The sequence below is a fragment of the Mixophyes fleayi genome, chromosome 2, assembly GCF_038048845.1.
Source record: "Mixophyes fleayi isolate aMixFle1 chromosome 2, aMixFle1.hap1, whole genome shotgun sequence".
NCBI lineage: Eukaryota > Metazoa > Chordata > Amphibia > Anura > Limnodynastidae > Mixophyes > Mixophyes fleayi.
This window is the reverse complement of record NC_134403.1, coordinates 361695400-361706070: the sequence shown is the minus strand read 5'-3', so window position 1 is coordinate 361706070 and position 10671 is coordinate 361695400. Positions and strand designations below refer to the sequence as shown.

Here is a 10671-nt window from a genome sequence, read left to right as displayed (position 1 = left end):
TATAAATAGATCAAAAAGATAGAAAAGAAGTTTGTCGATAGGTGCACTGTAGCTTCTAATATGTATATGAGTGCTTAAGTAAAATATAACTTTTATTTTTGTAATAAAATAAGCGAAATATGTGAAACCAATTAAAAAACAATGCTGTGTGCGTATATAACCTTCAAAATGTGTGGACTTGCGCTTAGGTAGAAATAATGTCACCATCAACCTTAATCATATGTTATTCGGTGACATTTATATCTCAAAGCACAGTGAAGCCTCCCTTTGTTTGGTTTACTCTCAAATGGAATCAGCTGATTATTGCACAAATTTACACTGCGATAGAAACACTATCTCTTTAGGCCATATATTGGGGTTGTAGTGTATCCTGGTATAAAACGGGGAGTATACTATAATAAAGCCTCCCTTCATTAAGTTATTCCTCTAATAGATTCAGCTGAATATAACACACGGCTTCACTGCGATGAAAACACTATCTTATTAACCCATATATTAGGGTTATAGTGTCTCCTAGCAAAAACGGGTAGTGTATTGCTGTCTACCTACATAATATCTCCGAACTAATTGTGGTTTTATCGGAGTATTATACAAGCTGCCAATCTAGAAGGTAAATATCTTGCAGACAGCGAGGACCCCTCGCTGTCTGCAAGATATTTACCTTCTAGATTGGCAGCTTGTATAATACTCCGATAAAACCACAATTAGTCCTCTTTCAAACGAACATTAAAAACCCACCTTTTCCTTAAAGCCTTCCAGTCTCATGCCTAAACTCCCACCGATCGGCTACCTCTCTCTCTCATCCCTTCTTCCCTTCTCCCCCTTCCTCGACTCCGTCTCCGTTTCTCCCATCTCTCCGTCTCATCCATGTGTCTGTCTGTCTTCCGCTCCCTTTAGATTGTTCGCTCCTTTGAGCAGGGCTCTCCTACCTTCTGTTTCCATCACTTTTAACTGCGCTCTCCAGCTACTCTGCTCACCTCCTCTCAGTCCCTCTGCCCTCTGTCTCCTCTCGCTTCTCTCCACTCCCCTCAGTGACTCTCAACCTGTCATCCGTGCCCACCCTCTTGGGCCATAGTTACCTGCCTGTACTCACTTTTCCCCTCCCTCCCTCTCTTTCATGCTGTGCCTGAGCCCCCAGAGTTATAGTGCTTACTGTTACTTGTACTGTGCTGTTTCACCTTGTACTGTGCCATTGTTTGTCCTTGTACGGCGCTACGGATACTTTGTGGCGCCCTATAAATAAAAATTAATAATAATAATAATAATAATAATAATACATATTAGAAGCTACAGTGCACCTATCGACAAACTTCTTTTCTATCTTTTTGATCTATGTACAATAAGTTAAGGTGGCACCCCATATCGAGATAATTTTGATATATGGAATATTTTGGGTAGTAAGCTTCTATTAGTATGATTTAGTGTGACAGTACCCTTTGTTTCAATACTATTATAAATAGCTCAGACTGAAGCAGATCATGGAGAGAATAGAGCAAGCGATATAGCCATTTATTGCTCTTTTAGAGTCACAGTGATTCATAGTGAACCCAGAAAAAAGAATGTATTTGGCATTTTATATTTGCAGCATTAATTACAGCTCAATCCCTGATATAAACAATTGTGTCTCTTTAATACAGAGAAAACGATGGGCCTGATTTATCTTCACATGTAACCTGAGCGCAACTTGCATTTAAAAAATACACATAACTTGTGCGCACGTACACCCGTATTCTATAGATTGTAAGCTTGCGAGCAGGGTTCTCTTACCTCTCTGCCTGTATGTATTACCCAGTATTGTTTTATTACTGTTTGTTCCCAAGTGTAAAGCGCTACGGAATTTGCTGGCGCTTTATAAATAAATGTTGATGATTCAAATACAAGCGGATCTCAATATACATTTCCATTTCAATCTGGGTATAAGTACGCATAGCAAGTACGTTACTTGCTATGTAGACAGACAGAACATAGTGCTGGATACACACATGTATATGTGCAATATAAACTCCCATCAGAATGCATGCAAAAAAAATGCTATAAAACAAATTAACAGCTCTTTATACTATAATCGTCAATAAAACTATGTGTTTAAAAGAAAAAGTTGGGGGGGTGGGGGGTTATATAAAATACATAAATCAGGACGTTCTTGATGCGTACTGTCCATATAATCCATTTTTATAGTTTCTCTTACTTACGCACACATGTTCGGTGCTCTCTAGCGGTACGCACACGTATAATCATCCCTATTGATCAGCACAAGTCCTGTAAGTGGTGTAAATAATACAACTATAAAACACATACCTAAGAGATGCCCATATTTTGAATCGACCAAATGTACGTGCGTTGGACCGCGGCGCGCCCTTACTGTATATTGCCTATGTGCATCCGACCATTCCCTCCGCTGTCCTGCCCTTCTAGCTGTAGGCAGGAGGAAGTGCCATTTGTGCTTGGACTTGAATTGGCTGCAACTGCCTTCACTGGTGTAAAGTCTGTTTCTGAGCATGTGCAGAGCAATTTTACGCAAGATATGACACACAATAGGATCAAGTCCATAGTGTCCTAGGTCTGCATACAGCAGGGGTGGACAACTTCTTTTGGTCTGAGAGCTGCATTGGGAGATATTGAATTTGCTGCAATAAAACTTAACTTGCTCCAACATGTGAAGTACGTAGAATTTACTAAGGAATAAGCTGAACCTCTTTGTGGTTATTCCATAATTCTCACCATTGTTAAAAAGTTCTCATTAGGACATTAGGGTCTACTCAACCGCAAAGAAGAGGTGTGCCACCAGAGAGGGCATGACCATCTCATGTAGTGGGTGTGGTCACATAGGGAGTAAGCCATGCCCCTCCTCCGTAAGATTTGGCCTCCCTTACCTCTGTAGTAAAACATTTCCTCCTTTTTATTATAGACAGAGGTACATAACTACATGCTCCAATAGTGTCCTATTAAAAGTAGTATTCAGTGGTGTAGTGCTTTATATATAGCATAGAATAGAATTGTATTATGATTATGTCCAGTGGTCAGGCCATGTTGGAGGTGTAGTGTCCTATGTCTGTATAGAGTGTAATAAAATTGTATTATGATCATGTCCAGTGGTCAGGTCATGTTGGGGGTGTAGTGTCCTATGTCTGTATAGAGTGTAATAAAATTGTATTATGATCATGTCCAGTGATCAGGTCATGTTGGGGGTGTAGTATAATAGAATTGTATTATGATTATGTCCAGTGGTCAGGTCATGTTGGGGGTGTAGTGTCCTATGTCTGTATACAGTGTAATAGAATTGTATTATGATCATGTCCAGTGGTCAGGTCATGTTGGGGGTGTAGTGTCCTATGTCTGTATAGAGTGTAATAAAATTGTATTATGATCATGTCCAGTGGTCAGGTCATGTTGGGGGTGTAGTGTCCTATGTCTGTATAGAGTGTAATAAAATTGTATTATGATTATGTCCAGTGGTCAGGCCATGTTGGAGGTGTAGTGTCCTATGTCTATATACAGTGTAATAGAATTGTATTATGACCATGTCCAGTGGTCAGGCCATGTTGGAGGTGTAGTGTCCTATGTCTGTATATAGTGTAATAGAATTGTATTATGATCATGTCCAGTGGTCAGGTCATGTTGTGGGTGTAGTGTCCTATGTCTGTATAGAGTGTAATAGAATTGTATTATGATCATGTCCAGTGGTCAGGTCATGTTGGGGGTGTAGTGTCCTATATCTGTATAGAGTGTAATAGAATTGTATTATGATCATGTCCAGTGGTCAGGTCATGTTGGGGTGTAGTGTCCTATGTCTGTATAGAGTGTAATAGAATTGTATTATGATCATGTCCAGTGATCAGGTCATGTTGAGGGTGTAGTGTCCTATGTCTGTATAGAGTGTAATAGAATTGTATTATGATCATGTCCAGTGGTCAGGTCATGTTGGGGGTGTAGTGTCCTATGTCTGTATAGAGTGTAAAAGAATAGAAAAGAAAAAAAGACCTGCGTATCTCCAGCCACATGCGGAGCTTTATGCATCTTGAGATGTGTCCACCTGTGCATCAGCAGCCTATGCGCCTGGTTTTGATAAGTGATCATCAGCGTACTTGCATCTGCTGTAAAGCAGGTGAAACATAAACCTCCTAACAGGCGTACACGCGTGTTTCTGCAGCAGAGCATGAGCCGCATTTGGGGGCACACGCCTCTAATGTACTCGGCTGCCATTTTCACGCCCCTTCCTCCTCTCTCCAGGCTCAGGCAAACGTAAGTGCCAGTAGCACACAAGTACACACAGTAGCATATGCGTGTGCCCACTTTCTAGGCATGAGCAGAGCAATTTCACATAAGATATGCTACATGAACTGACGTTCATCCCACTGGGCATCATTCAATGTCTCCACACACTGCAAGCTTGTTTTACTATCCACTCTACATAATACCATCCTTTCAGCAATTCTACATAATACCATCCTTTCAGAAAAACTTGGACTATATTACTAGCTACGCGGAACTTGCATATCTGTCGAGATCTTTCTGATGAAACCGCCACCTAGGGGTGGAGAAACGCGTTAGTGATGTCATATACCCAGAAATAGGACTCTCTGCATATGGCTCGATACTGATGTGGATAAGCGTTTAGGTTGTTAATACACCTACAACTCAAGATAAGTGAAATATCAACTGTATGTGCACATACCAGGTAAAATACTCTAAGACTTGGACAAGACATTAAGATATCACACATCCGCTCAAGTTCCCTGTTCTAATGGTTTTTTTATAAGGACAATAGGACCGTCATTGAAAGTGGATCTGACTGTATTAATAGGAATATCCTATAGGTATATATTGCATCTATATAAAGTTGTTTTCGGATCTTTTACCACTGTATATGCTGAAAATTGTTTTGTACACTTTTGAAAGGAATATATCCTCGCTGTGAAATATAAGGATAACCAAACATCAGGAGATCATACACTATGTAACATCAGCAGACAGCTCTAGCCGGATTTTTTTGATTCATTTTGGATATATATATATATTTTTTGCAGTTTATAATATCTTTTTACTGTTCATTTATAAAATTACTGAACAACACTGATATATTATTTCGTTATTACCAATGTTTATATGCTATTCTTTTGATTTTTAATACTATCTTATATTTCATATTTATTTTTATACTTATGCCTTGTGCTACTTTTAGCTAATAAAGTGGTCTAAGATACCAGCGCTCCTATCACCTTTTCTACTTTACCCTTTTGAGACATTCCAGTAGGATGTTTTGTTGGTAGCAGCTAGTATAGTTAGCTTTAATCCTCAGTTATCTTATTGATTGGTATCAGCATCGTAGAGCGCCTTTTTTTTTTTTCTTTTTAATATCTGTCGAGACCCTTTCATCATCCTAAATGTAAACTATCACAAAATACTTCATGTGCGTTGGACTAATAGAAGCAACGTGCACCAAAACAATCATGTAACCCAGGGTTTCCCAAACCCAGTCCTCAGGGCTCCCTAACAGTGCAGGTTTTCCGGATCACTTGTGACATAATTAGGACCATCTGTGGATCTGTTACAATGTGTCAGTCAGTAATGAACACACCTGTGCTCCAGCAAGGAGATATGGAAAACATGCCCTGTTAGGGCTCCCTGAGGACTGGGTTTGGGTAAACCCTGATGTAACCTAATAATAGCTTTTGTGGAACTCTCACTGCGATATCTATTTGTAATTTGTCATGTCTTTTCCTAACAAAGAGTATCACAGTCTGTGCCTCTATAGGCCAGTGTGATGGAATCGCCCAGTGGAGGAGACATGACAAGGGAAAGTGAACAGTTCTAGAACAAATAGCTCACATGACTAATAGATATAGAAGTGGTTTCAGTGTATCTGCCAATAATGGTGACAGCTGCACTTTAACCCTGTAAGAAGACATCTTTGACTTTACGTCTAAGTGATGTCAACAGTTTCTAGTGAAGTAATGGACTGAACATTGGTTCCTCCCACACAATGGCTGCGTAGGAGACAGGTTATTTTTCCTACCACCTGTATTGATAGCGATAGTGAAATAATTAAGTCAATAGTGGAACGATCCCTCTAAGTCAATAGTTTCATAATACAGGAAATACGATGTCAAAAACCGCCCTCCCTTATTAACTGTTAACTACATACATACTTAGATTCAGGAAAAAGAAACAATATAGCACATTCTGGGAAAATAAATCAATATTATAATTATTATTATTATTATTATTATTAATAAACATGCCAACATGTTATGTAGTACATCTTGAGAACAGCTAAAATAAAATTAAGAATGTGCTACAGCCAGTTGATGATTTAATAAAAGAGATGAAGTTTAATGAGGAAATGACAAATGTTTGTTGATCATATCATATGCTGTTATACAGAAGCAATGTTGCTCTAATATCTTGCATATAATTTATTTATTTGATCCATTAACTGGATTAATTATAATGTATTTTGTTTAATAACCAGACGATTACCACAATGCCTGCAAAACTATCCTTTTGCAACATAAAAAAATATACAATAGCATTTTAAGCTGTCTCCATGAATGTTTAAATTAATACCTAACTATTACAGCTTTATTATAATACATGTTCTCATTTTAACAAACAAAAGGCACATACAAAAATCATACAAAACACAGAGTTATGCAGCAATATTTAAGAAAACTCAAATTTACCTTATGTTTCGGTACTGTGAATGTTTTCACTCCATATAGAAGGAAGCAGTAGAGACATTGTATCTTGCACGTGTGCCCTATTAACAATGACGTCTTCTTATGCCATGGTAGGATTTGGACATCTGAGCCACTAAAATGTTGGACTAAACAGAAGTCTTTAATTCCTGAACTAAAATGATGAATAAAAAAGCCATTAACTCCCAAACAGGCTTTGTTAATGATACAAGCAAGCTCCGTAATGTCAAATGAGTATTAAAAAGACAATGCCCCTGACTTATGCTGCTGGCAATCTCTGCAGATAAGATTAGGGTAGAGTTCATACTTTACTAGCCAGTGCCTAGGCAATCATTAACCTAAGGCTTCATAAAATAGCCTGGCGCGGTGATATTTATTAAAGGAAAAGGTTGTATGATACATACACAATATTATTGAATTATTAAAATGAGTTTTGCGTGAATTTCACTGGCATTTGTTTTCTGTGTCAGGGCAAATAAGAGGTCATATCATATGCCGCCTACTATGATGTCATTCTAGGTGATTAAGAAAGGTGCCCTGGGAATATTATTATTATTAATATTGTTTATTTATAAGGCACACAATATGTCCGCATCGCAGTACACAATACAAGACAGTAGACCATACAGGGTAAAACAGAATAGAACAATAAACGAGTATTACCAAGACTCCCAAGGCAAAATTCATAGCACTTATAGTGAGGCTGGAGCAGAAGAATAGGTATAGAGACAAGAGCGAAGAGAGGTGAAGAGAACGAGTATCTTGAGAGGGTTGGGTGGATTGTTGGTAGACTTTAAGGAAGAGGTGAGTTTTAAGTGCCCGTTTGAAGGAGCACAGATTAGGGGACATTCGGACGGATCGTGAAAGGTCATTCCAGTGGAGGGGGGCAGCTCAGGAAAAATCTTGGATCCGTGAATGTAAAGAAGTAATAAATGTAGAGGAGAGGCGACAGTCATTGGCTGAGCGCAGGTAGCGGGAGGGATGAATGGAGAGAGGTTGGAGATGTATGGGGCAGTCTAAGGCAAGACAGAGAGGGGAGGCAGAAGAGTGATGTGAAAGGAAGATGAGTCTTGCGGCCGCGTTAAGTATAGAATGAAAGAAGACAAGGGGAGAGCGGGGGAGGTCGTGAGAAGTTTACAGTAATCAAGATGGGAAATGATGAGTGCATGAATGATGGTTTTAGTGGTATCCTAAGATAGGAAGTGTCGGATGTGGGCAATGTTCCGTAGTTGGAAGCGACAGGATTGGGCAAGGGATTGAAAATGGGGAGCAAAAGAGAGGGAGTGACGCCCAGGCAGTGGAGTTGGGGACAGAAGGGATGGTGGTGTTGTTAACAATGAGAGAGAGATCTGGGGGGATGAGATTCTAGAAGATGGGAAGACCATGAGTTCTGTTTTAGCAATGTTAATTTTGAGAAAGCGGGAGGACACCCAAGAGGAGATGGCGGAAAGGCAGTCAGAAACACGAGAGAGGAACAGGGTATCACAAGCTGGGTAGTTTTGATGGCCTTACCTGTCAGTATCTGCGCTGCTACGTTGGAAGGCACTGAATCTCAGGTCTTCACCAGGGATGTCCGCAAGGAGATTTGGGTTTAGCTGCTGAGACTTGGAGGTCGCGGCTCTCCCAGGTAGCTACCAGTGAGATGCGGTGAACAATCAAAGTCGCGCTATTGAAAGGATGAGGCAAAGGAATCGTCAGGAAGCCAGAGGTCAAACTAGGAATTGAGGATGGGTCCAAGGGAGAAGCCGAAGAGGGTAGTCAGGCAAGCTGGGTCAAATCCGAAATAGACAGGTAAGCAAAGGATAGCAAATAATGTAGCCTAAGAACTAGAAACTAGATACTCTGGCACCCTAGTGGTGTCAGGGTCTAGTTTATATACATGCTGCCCCTACTCATTGGTGGACCTGGGGTCGGCGGTCAGCTGACCTGACCGCCGACAGGAAATGCTGCCTGGCGTCTCCATTGCCTAGCAACGGGATGGCCAGGACGAAGAGAAGGTGTCCGTCCACGGCACCCTGTGACTGTGCGGGGACGGCACCTGACACGGGGGAAAGATCGGGAGAAGAGATGTAAAGCTGAATGTCGTCGACGTAGAGGTGATATTTTGGCTATAAAGTGTTTTAGTGATATCACTGGTTCCTAGTGATTTAGTAGGCTGTAAGCTCATAAATATTGGTTTAGCCTTCAAAGTTGCAGACTCCACTGAATGCAGATGACAGATGCCTCCGTTTGCCTCTTTTGTAAACCTTTTCCACGGAGTATAAAATATAGAAAGTCAAACAAGCTGATGTCTGCACTCCACACCTCCAAACGTTGAAGTCGGGGAATTGGGTCAACGTACAAAAAGGTGGCGTAAACATGTCACTTTGTGGGTGTCAGGTCCTCCCAGAGGTGTGTCCATTGCTTTCGAGCGCTGGGCCACCACCAGTCCCCCTTAAAACATCCCTACAATACCGCATACATCAGCGGCAGGTGCATGCGGCACCCTCTGCTATGCAGAAGAGCAGAGAGCGCCGCTTACCATCCACCTCTCCCATTGGGGTACAACAAATCAGGACAATCCCATGCAAATCAGGACAGTTGGGTGGTATTGTCCTATTTATTATCTCTAACAAGTACAGCCTCCACCTGTCGCCAGAAAATAAAAAATCACACATCTTACAATCCCCTTGCCTATCTTTCTCTCACTCTGCTTCTATTAGCTGGTGATATATCACCTAATCCAGGTCCCCCTCACTCCTCACACACACATAAATCTGAGCACTACCGTTCTATAGCAAACCTCAAACACATCACCTGTCTCCCCTCTCTTCCAAAGTCCTTTAAATGTGCCCTTTGGAATGCACGCTCTGTTTGTAACAAACTTACCTCCATTCATGATCTCTTCCTCTCAAAAAACCTCAACCTTCTGGCATTAACAGAAACATGGCTCATGCAATCAGACACTGCCTCACCTGCAGCACTTTCACATGGTGGCCTCCATCTCACCCACACCTCCAGACCTGAAGGCAGACAAGGAGGTGGGGTTGGACTACTTCTCTCCCCACAGTGCACATACACAGTTCTACCAAATGTCCCATACCTCACGTTCACATCTTTTGAAGTACATGCTATTTGCATTTTTAATCCATTCTCCCTACGTGTTGCGGTGATCTATCGTCCCCCTGGAGCACACCAACAATTTATTGAGGATTTCTCTGCATGGCTCCCTCACTTCTTATCTTCAGACATCCCCACCATCATCATGGGTGATTTCAACATCCCCATTGATAACCCACCTTCCAAAGCTGCATCCAAACTACTCTCTCTAACATCCTCACTTGACCTCTCCCAGTGGATTGAATCATCTACTCATAAGGATGGCCACTGCCTTGATCTTGTTTTCTCTAGACCAGGGGTAGGCAACCTGCGGCTCTCCAGGTGTTGTGAAACTACAAATCCCAGCATGCCTTGCCACCTATCTGCTGGTTACCTACTGGCAAAGCATGCTGGGACTTGTAGTTTCACAACACCTGGAGAGCCGCAGGTTGCCTACCCCTGCTCTAGACTATGCTCAGTTTCTAATTTTATTAATACACCCTTTCCCCTCTCGGATCATCACCTTATCAGCTACACTCTCACCCCCACTGCTCTAACCTCTCTACTGTCTAACTCAACCAAGCCTCCTCATACTCGCAGAAATCTTAATTCTATTAATCTTCAACAATTTTCCGCCTCCCTCCAACACCTTCTCTCCCCTATCTCTACATTCTCATCCCCTGAGATGGCAGTACCTCATTTTCACCTAACCCTAGCAACGGCCCTTGATCAAGTGGCTCCAGCGACACTACATACTACACGTCGACTTCGATGTCAACTGTGGCACACCAAAGCAACACGAAATCTTCAAAAACTTTCCTGTAAAGCAGAACGTCACTGGCGTAAATCTCGAACCTCTAATGACTTCTTCACATATACTTCTGTCTACCACTCC

General features: G+C 41.4%; 1 protein-coding gene across 3 annotated transcripts in view; it reads right to left on the bottom strand.

The window, feature by feature from the left end:
- LOC142139561 (beta-1,3-galactosyltransferase 5-like) overlaps positions 1-6764 on the bottom strand; it is a 13566-nt gene extending 6802 nt beyond the window's left edge. For all 3 annotated transcript variants that reach the window (XM_075197264.1, XM_075197265.1, XM_075197266.1), the window contains exon 1: positions 6684-6764. The gene's annotated coding sequence lies outside the window, so the exon portion shown is untranslated. The remainder of the gene's footprint in view (positions 1-6683) is intronic.
- Between the last annotated feature and the right edge of the window lie 3907 nt (positions 6765-10671).